Source organism: Mustela nigripes, chromosome 10 (genome assembly GCF_022355385.1).
Source record: "Mustela nigripes isolate SB6536 chromosome 10, MUSNIG.SB6536, whole genome shotgun sequence".
Classification (NCBI taxonomy): domain Eukaryota; kingdom Metazoa; phylum Chordata; class Mammalia; order Carnivora; family Mustelidae; genus Mustela; species Mustela nigripes.
The window spans coordinates 41,784,834-41,801,598 of record NC_081566.1 but is presented as its reverse complement, the minus strand read 5'-3'; the positions used below and the strand labels follow the sequence as shown (position 1 = coordinate 41,801,598).

General features: G+C 47.9%; 1 long non-coding RNA gene across 2 annotated transcripts; it reads left to right on the top strand.

Annotated features, from left to right (window-relative positions):
• Nucleotides 1–822: 822 nt before the first annotated feature.
• On the top strand, nt 823–12,482 carry LOC132026169 (uncharacterized). Of its 2 annotated transcripts, none has more exons than XR_009406811.1 (3): nt 823–1,152; nt 2,756–2,889; nt 12,291–12,482. It is a non-coding gene; the product is annotated as an uncharacterized LOC132026169 (long non-coding RNA). The 2 variants fall into 2 exon arrangements; XR_009406810.1 differs by lacking the exon at nt 12,291–12,482 and adding an exon at nt 4,759–4,810.
• Nucleotides 12,483–16,765: the final 4,283 nt, after the last annotated feature.

Sequence of the window (16,765 nt, the reverse complement as noted above, 5' to 3'; positions counted from 1 at the left end):
CCTCTGCCTCCTTTCTGCCCACTTGTTCTCTCTCTCTCTCTCTGTCAAATAAATAAATAAATAAATCTTAAAAAAAAAAAGTTTATTTTTTTTAGTAATCTCTACACCCAAAGTGGGGTTCAAACTCACAGCCCCAAGATCAGGAGTCACATGCTCTTACTACTGAGCCAGCCAGGTGCTAAGAATTAATGACTGTCCTAAAGTCACCTCTCATACAGCCTTTACAGAGATTACATCAACCCAGCCATGTCTGATTAGATACAAATGTGCCACGATCGTGGCTGATACCGAATCACGGAACCGAAAGGTCTTTACAGAGAACTTGCAGTAAGCTCTACATTTGCAGAATGTAATTACAAATTTCAACCCGGCTAGGGATACCACATCAATTAATTCGAGTCTCATTAAGTGCAGGTTAACTTAAGAATTTCATATGTGAGCAAATCAGCTGAGACGTTTCTTTTCCAGAATTAGTATTCTGTATTAATACCAAAGTATTAATACAGCACTGGAAGCTTCGGTTCTATTCATTGGTAGCCAAAGATCAGCGGCGGGTTTCTCGAGATGCTCCGTTGCGTCCACTAGATGGCGCTACCATCTCGGCGTGGCGGACGGATCCCCGTGATTAGTAAAGTGAGGGCTCTTGCTCCGTTGGAGGTCATTCCCTGGGTGTGTAAACAAGCTGGAGAAATGCCCTGCCCACGCCAGGCCTGCCTGTGGTGACTCCACCTTTATGTGGTAACCGTCCTTTCTGTGAATACTGTTCCTTAAGGGAGAACCACGATTTGTAGCTGGACACAAACAAGAACATTGCTCCTACTCTCCATGGAGGGAGGATAATTAAGAAATTGGGGGTGAAATGGAAGAGGCAGAGCTACGGATGTTTGTTGGGTTTTCTGGGTCGGGGGTTTTACAGTGAGGGCTTCATCTCCCTCAGTTATCTGCTCAGCATTCCGCTGTCTCTTGCATTCCTGTGAACCTGGGCAGTCATACTCAGGGCTCGGAGAGAGAAGGTGCCACATTGCCTAAGGCATGGCGAGTCACTCTGTCTGATCACAGAGTCCTCGTACATGGGACTGGCTTGGAAGGAAAGATCCTAAAGAACTGCTGGGCTGGGGTCTCCTGCTGTTCTCTGTGTCCATCTTGGAGCTGGTAAGCCAAGGTCCCGTGCCTATCCCACACTGTTCTTTGGTAAGCTGGTACTGGCCCCAGGGGCTACCCCCAGGGCACTTCCGGTGTGCGAATGGAAGGCCCTGTGTGTGTGCATACAGTTTTCCTCTACCTGCCGTGGCTGCCCCACCTTTCAAGTCTATTATAGTGGTGCTTTTTCTGCCTTTTGTTTCTGCTTGATTTGACTGAGTAGGAAGCATAGGAGGTGTTTTGTTTTGGGGGGGCTTTGGGGGTAGGGTTTTTTGGTACCTTCAGGAATTTACAGAGGGGTTTTTTTCTTTTGTTTTCTTGATTTCCAATTGCCCCATGTTTTTAGACACCTGCCTCTGAACAGCTATGACCTTCCCCAAGACAACCTGCTGTGAGTCACAGCGTGATCAGCCTGGGGGGTGTGGCCCAGTAATGCCTGAGAGATGGCAGTTTTTTTTTTAGAAGAATATTGGCTTACAGAAGACAGGTCCTGCTGGGAAGTCAAAGGGCTGAAGCAGGTGCATGTACTTGCAGTTAATTTCCCAAGTCACTTCAGGTGGGATGACAAGTTCCGCTGGTGTCCCTTCTTATGCCTCCCATCTGGCGTAGACCCCCTTCAGGGTCCATTGGGAATATTTACCTTCCTTGATCAGGTTTCATCCTCCCCCTAAAGGCTTCCCTGATGATGACTCCATCTGTGTTTCCTCACGGAGTTCATTACATGGTTTTCAGTGTCACAGCCCCCTGTCCCCTTTCCTCTCACTGTTCCTGTCACGCTGAGTTGTAACTGTTTGCATTTCTATTTCTTCCGGCAGACCGTCCCTTCTTTGCTGGAAGGGTCCTTAGCATCCTAACCAGAATGTCTTAGGTGCACAATATACTTTGCTTTAACTCCAGTGACAGTTTCCAGAGCCACCTTCTCCCAGCGGACAGTCTCCCCGCCAACACACACAATTAAGTAATGTGTTGATTCAGGTGTTTCAAAAAAGTAATTAAATGTGTGGAAAGCTCTATCTTCGGTGCATACATCATGCTTATTGATAGTACTTGAGATGTTTTTGAGAAGCTAGTACTACTAGTGGTGACTTTAAACCTATGGTTTTAAATCATTTGATGTCATGTCTTCATTACTAACCTTTCAAGTGACAGCATGAGGTTCATTGAAACTCGATCAGTCATGAAATGCACTTCCTCATTGGGTAAAATAGAGCATTTCCATTATGCAAAAAATGTTCCCTCATGCTCCCCCCACCCCCCCAGTAAGATCTATGTGCAACGTGGGGCTTTAACTCAAGACTCTGAAATCCACAGCTTCATGCTCTATGGACAGGACCGAGCGAGCCAGGTGCCCCTCCCTCATACTCTCCTATTCAACCAGCCCACAGCTTTTGGCAGCCAATGATCTGTTTTTGGTCACTATTTTACCTTTTCTAGAGTTTCATAAAAATGGCAGTTTACATACAGTTATGTACCCTTTTGTGTCTGGCTTGTTTAATCTGGTGTCCTACATTTGAAATCCCTTTCTGGTATTGGGTTTATTGGTCATCCACCCTTTAAACTGCTGGCCAATATCTCAGTGTATGAGCTCACCACAATTCATTCATTCATTCACTAGGAGGTGGACAGTTGTTTACAGTTTGTGGCTATCGTGACTAAAGCTGCTGTGAACATTGCCATACAAGTGTTTCTATGGACACACATTTTCAGTCCTTTTGGATGAATGTAGGAGTGAGATGGCCGGATCATATGGTAAGTATATGTTTGACCTTATAAGGAAAGCACTTCCAGTTTCCCACAGTGGCTGTACCACTTGGCAGTGATGGACCCCCGTGCTTCCTACTGCTTGATATTGTAAGTCTTTTGAAGTTTAGCTATTCTGGTGGATGAATAGTGGTAATCTTACTCTAGTATAAATTTGCATTTCCTTGATACTTAATGGTATAGAGCATCTTTTCACATGTTTATTTGTAATAGCAAATATCCACCTTGGTGGTGATCTTAGGTTTATTTTATTAGCCAAGATTGTGTGTGTGTGTGTGTGTGTGTGTGTGTGTGTGTGTATTGGGGGGCTTAGATAGAAAGCCCTTACCATGTATATGTTTTGCAAATATTTTCTCCCAGTCTCCCTTATTATTTTCCTAATAATGTCCTTTAAGAGCAAAATTTAAAAATTTTGTAGGAGTCCAGTTTATCGATTCTTTTTTCCACAGTCCGTGCTTTTTGTGCCATTTCTCAAAACTCTTTTCCTAATGCAAGGCTACAAATATTTTTGCTAACCTTTTTTTCTAGAAATTTTATAGATTTAACTCTGATATTTAAGTCTATGATTCATTTTTTAAAAATAGATTTATTTAGTTTTAGAGAGGGTGAGAGAGAGCGTAAGTATGGGGAAAGGCAGGGGGAGAGGGAGAGAATCTCAAGCAGACTCTGTGCTGAGCTTGGAGCCTGACGAGGGGCTCCATCCCATGACCCTGAGATCATGACCTGAGCTGAAACCCAGAGTTGGATGCTTAACTGACTGAGCCACCCAGGTGCCCCTACAATCCATTTTGAGTTAACTTTTGTATATGGTATGAAGTAACAGTTGAAATTCATGTTTCTGCATATAGATAGTCAACTGCTGAAAAGACTATCCTTTCTCCATTGAATAATCTTGGCATATTTAAAAAAAAATTAGTTGACTATATGTTTGGGTTTATGTCTGGACCCTCTTTTTTACTGATTTGTATCTCTGTCCTTACATGAACACCACACTATCTTGATTACTATAACTTTGTGGTAAATCTTAGAATCACTTTTTCCTTTTCTGAAATTGTCTCAGCTCTCCTTTGTTGCATTTATATTCAAATTTTAGAGCCAGTTTATGAATATTAATTCTACCAAAAAAAAAGGCTGCTGAGTTATTGAATGGGAGTACACTGACTTTAGAGATTAATTTAAGTAGAATTGACCACTTAGTAATACTGACTCTTCTGATTCATACTGCATTTATTTGGCTCTTTTGAAAGTTTTCTCAGCAGTGTTGTGTACTTTTCAAAATACTGATCTTGTACATATTTTGTTACCTTTGTCCCTAAATATTTCTCTTTTTGATAATATTATAGAGTATACTTTTTAAAAATTCATTGTCTAGTTCTTTACTACAATGAATATATGGAGATGTAATTTTTGTATATTGGTCTTGTATCCTGTGACCTTAAGGTTTTATACATTGATAATTAGATCTTAGAGTAAATAAAAAGTTTGCGTCTCTTTCCAATCTGTATGCCTTTTATTTCTTTTTTTTCTTGCATTACTGTGCCGGCTAGGATATTTAGTACATTGTTGAATAGAAATGGTGAGAGCATAGTCTTGCCAGTAGGATTGGTGTTTCCTTTTCTTTCATTCCTAGTGTTTGTAATTTATGTCTTTTCTCCTTCTCCTTTTTATTTCTCATCAGTTTGGCTAGAGGTTTATCAATTTTATTGATCTTTATAAAGAACCAGCTTTTGGTTTCATTGATTTTTCTCTATTATTTTGCTGTGCGTTGTGTTCCAGTCCACTAACTTCTGATTTGTAGTCCATTTCCTTCTTTCTGCCATGAATTATGTGATCTATTTTATATATCTCGATTTACAGATGAAGAACCTACCCAAGGTTACACAGCTCGGAAGAATGCCCGAGAATGGGCACTTACACCCAGCCTGGCTCCAGCAGTCCCTGCTGCTCTCCTTTCCCAAACTCTTCATAGATGACATGGAAATAGGGTTAGAGTTCGAATAAATGAGTACTCTTAATTGGGTACATGTTGGGGAAAGGGAGCGATGAAAGGGTAGGGGGCCAAAGGACATTTTGAGTAGGAAAAACAGCTTTAGAGAAAATGTAAAAAGGGAAGAATATAGAAAGCATGTTGGGGGAATGGCTAAGAGGCGAGTCAAGCAGGGTATGGGTTGTTCGGGATGGAGAAATGTCGTGGAGGGTAAAGTTGTTACTCTAAATGGTAGAGTACTTTGAAGGTCATGCTAAAATTTGATCTGTTTCATTCTACATGAGACAAGCCAGCAAGGTAGTGACATGGTCAAACTTGTTCCTTTGGATTACCTCTTGGGTCATTGGGTGGATGGATTGAGCTGAGGAGAAGCTAGAATGGATCAAGTGGAACATTCTTCTACAAGTATGGATATGAAGTAATGAGCTCAACCAGAGGTACGGTTAGACCGGAAGGGAGGAGTTATAGAGGTATTAGAGTTGGCAGGACTCAGACGCTGATTAGATAAAGGGAAAGGAGAAATTATAGATGTGTCATCTTTCCTATCTCTGGTAACAAAGAGGAGGGTGATGTTATTAATTGAGCTAGGGAATTCTGAAAGAGGAGTAGGTTGGTGGAGGGAGATGTAAGAACTCTGCTTTACATGGATAACTGATCATTTTTAGCATCTTCTCCATCTGCAGGAAGCAGCCAGTTGAGCCATCTAAGGGAGATTCTGTAGGGCAGTTCCAGTGGAGGAGGGAAAGAAAGGAATGGTTTGGGTAAAGAGAGATGGAATTCACAGACCAAAAGCAGGTTTGGAATGATTTCCCTGAGCAGAAAATAGCATGGAGGTTTGGAGAGGTCTTAGGAGTAGCTTGGATCAGCACTTGGTTCCCCTATCAAAACCCCTATCAACTACCCTATCCAAATTTTCTCCCAGGTCTAAGCTTGGTCAAGAATCAGCTGACCCTTCAAGGAAGGCTCGAGCCAGGAGCATTATGGGAGGTGGCCAGGGTGGAAAGAAGATTAAAGGATCCCTCCTAGATCTTTCAGACTCCTGGGAGCTCCTTATGACTCTAGAGGCTGGGGGAGTGGCTCAGGAGTGATTGAGATCAAATCTCCTGCCACCCTCGTGGGATGAGGACCCAGAGCAGATCACATTTTATTTAAAATAATAAAAGATTATGGGGTGTCTGTTTGGCTCAGTCAGGTGAGCATACAACTCTTGATCTCAGGATCAGGAGTTCAAGCCCCACGTTGGGTATAAAACTTTGTTTAAAAAATGAGAGGAAAAGAAAACATTATGACATTTCTTACTCCCCAGCATACTTATAAGTGTTAGGACTACTCAGTTTAAAAAGTTTGATTTATGTATCTGTCTCTCAGTAAACCATAAACTCCTAAAGATTCACTGGGCCCAGTGCCTAGCCAGAGCTTGGCTGACTCTCATTAATTTGTCCATTCAGTGTCTTTTATGAACACAGAGAGAGAGACCCTGTACTATGGTTGAGTATTCTTTTATTCATCAGAGACTTACTGAGTACTTACTGTGTGCCGAGCCAAGAGCAGAGAACACAGATGTGAACAAGACTGGCAAGGTCTTTACTCTCAAGCTTACGTCTTAGATGGGGGAGTTGATATACACAAACAAAAAAATGGAACAAGATAGCATCAGGTGGTGATGCAAGCCTTGAAGATAATGGAAGAGAAAAATCTGATAGGGAGAAACTTGGGGAATGACTCTGGACATATTCATGAGGGTAACTTTGACCTCATACCTGAATGGTAGGAGGGAGTGAATCATGAGGTGATGGGGGGAAGGGAGGGTTGGGAAGAAGGGGGAGTGAACTAGGAGATGATAGTGGATGGGAGTCAAGGGCCAGATCATGTAGAGCTTACAGAAAAAGGAAATTCTAAGTGTAATTGGAGTGTTTGATCTGGTAGATATGTGGTGCTATAATCATATTTTCGCTTTGTGAAGATCCTCTGGCTCTTGTATGAAAAATGAGTGGGCCAAATGAGGAAGGAAGGAGACCAGATGAACAGGGTATTGGGAGGGTCTAGGTGGGACATGATGGAGGCTTGGACCAGGTGATGGTGGAGGTAGAAAGAGGGTATATCTGGATGGAGATCCAGCCAATTGGACATAGAATGTGAGATAATGGAGGAGATCTTGGGTGACTCCTGGGTGAGATGATCAACCATCTTGGTTTGCCTGAGACTGAGGAGTTTCCTAGAACAGGGTTTTCAGGGTTAAAAACAAGGACAAGTCCCAGGGAAACCAGGACAGGTGGTCACACTACTCCTAGGTTTGGGGGCCAAGCAATGAAGTGATTATTGATTGTGCTGTATACTGAAATAAAGAGCACTCCAGGAGAACAGATTTGGAGCCATACATCAAGAATTCTAACATCCATGTGGAGGAGCGGACAACTGGATATATGCATCTGAAGCTGAAGGGAAAGGTTAGAATCAGATAGAAATCTGGGAGCCAGCAGTCTCTAGATAGAATTTAACACAGTGGGGGAGATCACCCAGGGAGAGTGTGAGGTGATGGGGGGAAGGGAGGGTTGGGGAGAAGGGGGAGTGAACTAGGAGATGATAGTGGATGGGAGTTACGTAGAGTACGGCATCAGGTTGAGGGTGAAATTTGGATTATCCCAACATTTTGAGGTTAAGCAGAAGGGAAGCAGTTACGCAAGAGATTAAGAAGGAATAGGCAGTGAAGTGGGAGGTATGTGGTAAGAATGTGGTATCGTGAAAGCCTGGAGGAAGAAAAAGAGTTTCCTGAAGGTCAGAATGGCCAAATATCACTCAGTACAATGACGACAAAAAAGTGGACTTAATAAAGACAGTCCCTGAGAGAGAGAGAGAGAGAGAAACCAAGAAACAGACTCTTAACTACAGAGAACAAACTGGTGGGTTACCAGAGGGGAGGGGGCAGGGGGTGGGTGAAACAGTGATGTGTCCTGATGAGCGCAGGTGATTAAAATAAAAACAGGAAAGGAAGGGAGGGAGACTGTCCGTGCTCCCAAGGAGTTCTAGTCTTGTGGGGCGACTGAAAGTCCATTGCCATACAGGGATGACCAGCACAGGACGCCGGGCAAGGACGGGGGACTCCACTCTGGGCTGCACCTTGCAGGAGAGTGGAAAACAAGAGCCGACAGAGGCGGGTTCTGCAGGCGGAGGAGCCCCCCCTCCCCCCGCTTCCCCACACAAAGGCATGGGCAACTGTAGGGGTTTCGGGGACGGCTGGGGGAACAGACAGTGGGTACCCAGGGCGGGGGTCCAGCTGCCAAACGCATCACCCAAGATGAGATCCCTAAAGCGTCTGTTGGACTTCGTGAGCTGGAAATAAGTGCTTATCTTCATAAGCACTTAACAGCCTAGTTTTATCCATGTTCAAGGAGCTGCGGGGGGGCAGAAGCCAGACTGTGAGTAACTGGGAGGCACAGAATGGGGCACTGGGGGAAGTGGAAGGAAGGAGAGTAGGGGATATGGTAGCTAGCTGCGGGCGTGGGTGGGCGTGGGAGCGGGGCTTACTGAGCAGGCACGTGCATCTTTATGTGTGCGTGTGCGTGTGCACACATGCTTGAGGGGAACAGACACCAGAAGAGAGGGAACGTGTGACAGTACAGGGGGGAGGAGACAACTGACGGAGGAAGCTGTCTGAGGAGCCGGTGAGGGACAGGCGCTCACGAGATGTGAACACGGTGGAGAAGGGGGAGTTTGGACGCAGGAGGAAGGAGAGCCAGAGGGGCGGAAACACAGGGGAGGTCACACCCGTGGGCCTAGGGAGATGGAACTACGTGGTCCAGTCAAGGCTGTGTCTTCTGACTTCCCTTGTTCCCCCTTGGCTTGCCGGTGGGGTCTGTTACAGTGCCGCGGGCCGGAAGACGGGCCATACACCCAGCAAGAGGCAGGCGGCAGGTGGAGAGTGAGTGACAGGGGCAGCCACCTGGTTCCCCCCCTCCGGGGACCTGGGGCGATGCTCTCCAGGGCCTGAGAGCAGCGAAGGGGGACAGATGAATCGGGAGGGTAGTTTTGCAGCACGCGTACACTGGAGGACAAGCGGATACGCTGTGGCCCCCTGTGAGTTTGGGCTGATCAGCACAGGAAGTGAAACAAGGCTTTCGTGGATCGATTAGGAGGCAATCTGAGAAGCCAGAGATACTGTAGGAAAGCAAGGAACAGGTGGGAACGGAAGAGAGGAAGGAGGGTGTTAGAAGGAGCCAAACTGTCTCAGAAAGTGGGATATTCAAGTTCATGTTTTCCACGTTGGAGTAAATCTGGGTGGTCGGACGGTTTAAGGCATGGCCTTGGGTGTGGGGAACTTACTGGAGTGGGGCCGACTGGCCCTGGAGACGAGGACAGTGAGGCATGGTGGGGTTAGGACACTGGATAGTTCATTCACACTGGCACTGAAATCACCCCGAATGAGAGGGAGACGAGGCGTGGTGAGGAAGACGCTGAACCGGGAACCAAGGTCTCGGATGAGTGTGTGGCAGAGACCAGCAGGTGGGTGTTAGCAGACAAGAGGGAAAGAAACCCGTTGGCTGCAGGCCGGAGCCAGTTCTACATGAAGAGAGAAGCATAATGGTGCCTTACGCACTGACTGAACTAAACTGAGCCAAAGTGCTGTGTTAGTTCCAGGAAATGCCCAAGTCAGCCCCAGCTGCCATTTTCTAGGCAAACCCGAGGTCAGACGTTCAAGTCAGCACAACGAGAACATTGCTTGAGCTGTGGATTCCAGAAAGGACTCTGAGAAGAAGTAACAGGCGGACTCTGGGCCCATCTTGCTGGTTCCACCTGGCCCATCTCTTGCCCCAGCAAAGGACCGACCCTCTTCAGTCCTCCCCTCCCCCTCTGGGGAGCTGCCAGGGCCAGTGCTCCGCTCCACGACGCAGTCCTGGCAGGAGAAATCAGCCAGCCATCTTGGGCTGGCGTCCTTCCCAGGAGAAGCCAGAGCAGAGCCTTTGAGATGGAGCTGAAGGGGGCACATTTCAGGCGCACTTCTCACCCATGAGCAAGGGCTCATTAGCCAAACGATCATCTTCCCAGGCCCGTTGTCAGACCGACTTAAAAATAACCTGAGCTGTCTCCCCACCCCGCTGCAGGGGAGTGCAAGTCGCTTCCTGCTCAGACAGAACCCACCCAAACCTCAGCCCTTCTAGAACACTCGCACCATCCGCACATTCCTCCTGGAGAGGGATGTGAACACACTCCAGGCTCACTACTCCCTCTTGTTCTCCGAACTCACTAGCCTCACGTTGCTCACTCTCCTTCGCAGATCCCTTCTCATTACCTTGACCTTTGAGAATTGGCGTGCCTCAGCTTTCAGGCCTTGATCTCCGCCTCCTCCCTACCTGCACTCATTTCCTTTGTGACCTCAACCAGCCTCGTGGCTTTACTACCATCTAATCCCGAAAAATGCCGAATGTGTTTCCCCTACTCCCGAGACAGACTCTCATCGTAGATATCCAGTCACCTCCTTGGCATCCCCACTTGGGTATCTCAGAGGCATCTCCGGCTTAACATGCTTGGAACTGAACTTGAGTTTCCCCACTCTTTCTCCTGCCACACCCTCTCCTCCCGCGGCCGCCTCCTGCTTAGTCATTGGCAACTCCTTCCTCCAGTGGCTCAGGCCGAACACCTCAGAGTCATCCTGACTCCTCCCTTCTCCTCCCAGCCCGCTTACAGTCTCTTCTACCAGCCAGTCCGTCTGCTCTGCCTTCAACAGATACCGAGGATCTCACCCTTTCACGCTGCAACAGCACGAACTAAGCTACCCCCATGTCTTGCTTGGATTATTGCAATAGCCTCTTACCTGAGGTATGAGGTTCTCCACCTCATGCAGTATAATAGCAAAGTTCCTTACAAAGTTCCTTGAATGATGCAGCTTCCCTCACCTCCTATTCCTCATTCTCTCTGCTTCAGCTACACTGGCCTCTTTGTGTCTCAAACATTCCAAGAATGTTTCTGCCTCAGGGCCTTTGCACTGAATTCCACTGCCTAGAACACATTCTCCCCAAAGCCACATGGTTGGTTCTCTCAATTTTTCCAAGTTTTTCTTCAAATGTCATTCTTCTCAGTGAGGTCTTTCTGTGTACCCTACATATGGAACATATGGAACATCAGAGGTCAGCATCTACTAGACTCCCGCCTCCTTTACTCTCCATTGTCCTCAGGAAACTCATCATTGCCTGAGACTATATATATATCCGTTAAGCATAAATTCTATTGGACTTTGTTTTAAAATTCCTGAATCCTCTGTAGCTAGAACAGTACCTGGCCCATAGAAGGTCCCAAATATCTGTGGGGTAATTGTGGCTGAATTCAGTCGGCTGTAGGGAAACCTCAGCATCCTACAGTCTTCTGGGTACCACCACTAGTACAGCAGCTTTCATCATAAAAACGTCCTCTCTCAAGCCCTTCTAGAAGCACTAATTAAGTCACTTGCTTGTCTCGGCTTTTATGTATTTACACACACCTATGGAATCCTAGCTGAGATGTCCCTTGTCTTTTTCCTTGCTTCCTAGTCCCTATAAGAAAGTTAACGCGGGGGTGGGGGCACCTGGGTGGCTCAGTGGGTTAAAGCCTCTGCCTTTGGCTCAGGTCATGATCCCAGGGTCGTGGGATCAAGCCCCGCATCGGGCTCTCTGCTCAGCAGGGAGTGTGCTTCCTCCTCTCTCTCTGCATGCCTCTCTGCCTACTTGTGATCTCTGTCTGTCAAATAAATAAATAAAATCTTTAAAAAAAAAAAAAAAGAAAGTCAACAGGGGCAGATGACCTAGTCTGCAGGTGAACATTAACCATGACCATTAACACCAGGACGCACTAAAAATTACTCCTGTTATTCTTTATAGAGCAGAGGAATCTGGTGTAATCTTGTAACTATGTAAGCCTCTCAGCCAAATATGTTGACGTGGTAAAGTCAACGTCTTGAAACCTAGCTTTCTGTTGATCAGGTTTTCAGGAGTCCAGAGTTGTGATCCCAGTGTTACTGTGGAATTGTCCCAACTCTGGGTTCTTCTTGGGTTTTCCAGTGTCCTCCAGGGGGAAGATGCAGGCTTTGGACGAGGTGATCAGTAAGATCTTTTCTTGATCTAAAATTGTGGTTTTCTTGGAAGAGAACTTTCTTGTTCTTGCATCACTAAAATGCAGCTGGTTATCTCATTGGTTTTCCCAAAGAAACATTGTTTACACCAAAGGAACAAAAGCACAAGACACTGTGACCTTTGTGTTGGTCCGGGGCAGAAACCCAATTCAGACTGGCTGAAGCCACGAAGGGCACCTACAGGCTGAAATCCCAGGGATGCAGATTTCAGCGAGCCGGGTCCGGGGGCTCATGGGATGGAAGGGGGTACCGGGGTCTCTTCACCTCACACTCCACTTTCTCTTATACTGGTTTCCCTTTCAGCCTTCTGCTCGAGGACCCCAGGAGCACCAAAGTGACAGCTGCCAGCTTCAAAGCCAAGAGAAAAAGGGCTTCTACCCAAGAACTCTGGGGTCTTTTTAAAACCTACATCTCCTTGATTTGGTCGGAGTCGCGTGTCCTCTCTTGAGCCGATCACTACGGCCAGGGGAACAGAAAGTCAGACTAGCCCTATCTGGGTCACAGCCCCAGCCCCCTGACCTCCAACAGACCTGGGGTTGGGGTGAGGTCAGCCCATCCAACCACGCGGGCAGAGAGTAGCCGGAGGGAGGAGGTCAGAAGGAAACTCAGGGAGCTCTGAACAGAAGAAAGGGGATTAGATATTGGACAAGTAAGAATGGTAGACCTGTATTCTAGGCCTCATTAAGGGCTAATTTTCTTATAGGTACTGTTTTAATTTCCCCTAGCTGCTGTAACAAATCATAATCAGGGCAGCTTAAAACAACCCAGATCTCTTCTCTCAGAGTTCTGGAGGCCAGAAGTCCAAAAATCAAGGTGTTGCCTGGCCCACACTCCCTCTGGAGGCTCTGGGGAAAAATTCTTTCTTTGCCTCTTCCAGCTTCTGGTGGCTGTGGCTATTTTTGATTTGGGGCTGTATCGATTCAATCTCTTTCTCGGTGGTCACATTGCCCCCCCACCCCATCTGTTTCAAAGCTCCCCTAGCCTGTCCCTTATTGAGGACACTTGTCATGGAATTTAAGCACCCACCCAAGTAATCAGGATAATCTCCCCATCTCAGGATCTTTAATTTAATTACATCTATAAAGACCTTGTTTCCAAATAAGGTCACATTCATAGATTCCAGGGGTTTGACATGGACAGCTTTTGGGGGGCTGTTTCTCAACGCACCTCCCGTACTAAGCCAGAAGCATAGGGACATGTAAGTGACTAAGGCCTCAAAATGAATGAGAGAATCAGAATCATTTCTAAATATGACTGATGTATTTTATCCAGGGGCTTTGTTGCCTTTTAAAGAAGTAAAATAGGGTGCCTGGGTGGCTCAGTGGGTTAAGCCGCTGCCTTCGGCTCAGGTCATGATCTCAGGGTCCTGGGATCGAGTCCCGCATCGGGCTCTCTGCTCAGCGGGGAGTCTGCTTCCTCCTCTCTCTCTCTCTCTGCCTGCCTCTAGCCTACTTGTGATCTCTCTCTGTCAGATAAATAAATAAAATCTTTAAAAAAAAAAAAAGAAGTAAAATAAAAACTGCTGCAGGGAAAAACAAACAACTAAATTTTTAACCAGCCCACAAAGCATGCACGGTTTTTATCTCAACATACTAACGCTCCTGCCCTCTTCAACACGTAACTGTTGAAACAATGGCTGTTTTTATTTGCTCTTTCTACGCCTTTTCTGCCTTATTTTTAGCTCCTTTGATAAAATATCTTTTGTTTGTTTTATTTATTTGAGAGAGAGAGCAGGAGCAGGGAGAGCAGCAGAGGGAGAGGGTGAAGCCAATTTTCCACTGAGCTAGGAGACCGATGCGGGGCTCGATCCCAGGACTCAGAGATCATGACCTGAGCTGAAGTCAGATGCTTAACCAGACTAAGCCACCTGGGTACCTTTAAAATGTCTTTCTTAGCAGTATTAATACGGATCATAACTGAAGAACAAGACCTTGAATGGAAAAATCACTGGTGAGAATACAGCACAATTGGAAAAGTATTTTCAAAATGGATTTTTTATTTCAAATGAGTAAAAAAGAAACGTTCAAAATTTCAACTGCCAGCCTTTTCTTGTCTAGGTAAAGGTTCCAAGGAACCCCAGGCTGGGTTAGAGATACATAATGCAAAAATCTCGTGAAGAAATCAACAGGAACCCCTACACCTCAAGGAAGACAGTGGCAGAATACATGTTTTCAAATATATGTCATTTCATCCCTGTTTCCACCCACATTCGGCCCAAGCAGCTGCCTTTACTGGTTGCTCAGGTTGGACTGGAAGTGCACAGGCTGCTGGTATTTTCCCTGGGGGCATCTTGGCAGTCATTCTGGTGGTTCAGATCCTTCCATATCACAGGGGCTGGGCGGTGGCTCCATGCTGCATTGGCAGGACGAGTCTTACAGGTGTTTCACGAGACAGGGAATGGAGTTGGGGGGCGGTGTCTGATCCCTGGTCCTTTCAGGCTCCCCAGCTCCGGAACTCAGGGGCACAGATCCTTACCTACGAGTCTTAGGCCCAGCTCCACTTTGCTGTCCAATGAAGCTTTCTCAGCTGGAAGCCCACTGGCCCTGAGAAGGGAGGAAAAAACTGGGTGTTAGAGGCTTCTGGTGCCCTTCCGCATCTGTAGAATGGGCTCAGCTTCCACCTGGCACCCAGGAAATCAACTTGCATATGTCAGCAGAGTGAATTCCCAGAGTTGGAGGCACGATGACATAATGGCAAGTGTTCTGGCCTTCTCTGTCCCCACTTGCTCAGTGACCTTAATCAGCCTCTTCTCATCATAACTTCTCAGTTTCCCATCTTTAACACAAGGATTGGACTAGATGTTCCCTGAGGCATCTTCCAGCTTCATTATCTAGGAGCTGTGTACACATTATGTCCAGTTTGAGCACTGGGATACCTGGGAAGGCTCACTGTTTCTTTTTTCCAGAAAACACTCCCTACACACACCCCGATGTGGCTGATGGCTCTATTCAGCAGACCCCCCCCCCCAAATGAGGCCCAAAAGTACAGGAATGCGGTTAGAGTTAAGAGCCATTCCCAGTGAGGGGCCCCTGGGTGGCTCTGTCGGTTTAGGGACTGACTCTTGGTTTTGACTCAGGTTGTGATCTCCGGATTGGGAGCCTGTGACTGGCTCTGCACTCAGGGAGGGAGTGTGCTTGGGATTCTATCTCCCTCCCATCTCCCTCTTCTTCTGCTCCTCCTCCTCCATTTCTCTTGAAAAATAAATAAATAAAATCTTTTGAAAAATTAACAACAACAAAAAAAGAGTTGTTGCCAGCTCTGACAGCATCAGTCATTCACCAAACATGAATTAAGTGTCCCAGGTTGGTGCCAGGGCTGTAAAGACGCATAAGATGAGCTCCTGCTGTGGGCAGCCCAGAGCCCAAGGAAGCAGACAGACAAGTAAATCAAGGATTGCATTTCAGTGTGATAAGTTCCACCATAGGGTTATTAATAAGGCATCATGACACATAGAGGATGGATATACAAATGTATCTGGGGTACAGTCAAGCAAGCATGGCTTCCCGGAAGAGGTGACACACAGGCAGACACAGTTTCCTAGGTGGAACAGGGATCGAATCCCGTAGAGCGCTCCCAGGAAGGAGGCTCCCTCAACAGACACTTGGCAGCTGCCATGCAACACCTTGCTTTCTCTAAAGGCAGGTCTCTCTCTCATTTGTCTAATGGTTCCCTTGGGTCTAACAGAGGGATCAGAGCGGTCTGCCTCTAATGGGAGCCCCAGGGGCAGGTTTCCGGTAAGCTAGGGAAGCTCACTGAACCCCAGCTTTGATACGGACACACAGCAGAACTCTGGGTCCAGCAATATCATTTTTGATATGCCAGTTTTGAATGCTTACCACCTGTATCTGTGCACAGAACAAATTCCCTCCTCCCCCCCCCCCCTTTTCCTTTCCTGGTGCAAATTAGGGGGAAGGGACATAAAAGCGGTTGGTTTCTGAGCGTGTTCTAAGGTCTCACTCCGATTCCCCTTAGTCATGGCAGGCTTCTTGGAGGAAGTGCTCGGAAACAAAAGTAAGAACTAGCTTGACTAATGAGGCTGACATCCAGGGCCCCTCGCTGCCCACACCCGTGCGTACCACCCTTCCCGGCATCTGACCTTTGTTCCTCTCCTAACCTCCGGCCAAGTAGAACCAGCTCTGACCACTCGCCCTTTTCCGTTCGGCGGCTGGACATGTCCCCTCGGTCCGTGATTCAAAGCTCTTTCGGCCAAACTGGTTCTCCGCGCCCCGCGCCTGGGGTTGGGGACCTGCGGGTCTGCCCCGGATCCTCCCGCTGCCTGTGAATTACCTTCGGCGGCGGCGGCGGCGGCGGCGCGGCCCCGCCTCCCCTCGGCCGGCCGGCGGTTCAAGTGCAGGTTCGCAGCTGGGAGCGAGAGGCGACACCCCTCGCTCGCGCAGAGCAACCTGCTCCTTGGGCGGCTGCGGGCGGGAGGGACAGCGCTCGGCGCGGCGCCCAGCGGTCGGCGAGGGAGCGTCGGAACCACCTCCCCCACCCCGGCGCGCCGATTGCCGGGCGTTAAGTTGAGGAGGCGTCCGAAGCGGGCTACCGGCGGGAGGCGGCGGGAGGCGGCGGCTGGAGCGGGAGCCCGGCCCGGCCGGGGTTAAGTCTCGCTGCTCCCCGCTGCCCGGCTGGCGGCCCGCCGCCTTCAGTGAGAGCCCGGCGCCCGGCGGGGACCCCTCTCCTGCCTCTCCTGCCTCCTCCGCCCCCCCCCCCGCCCCGCCTGCGGGCCGGCGGCCCGGGGGGGCCGCTGGGGCGGACCCCCCCCCCCCCACTCCGCG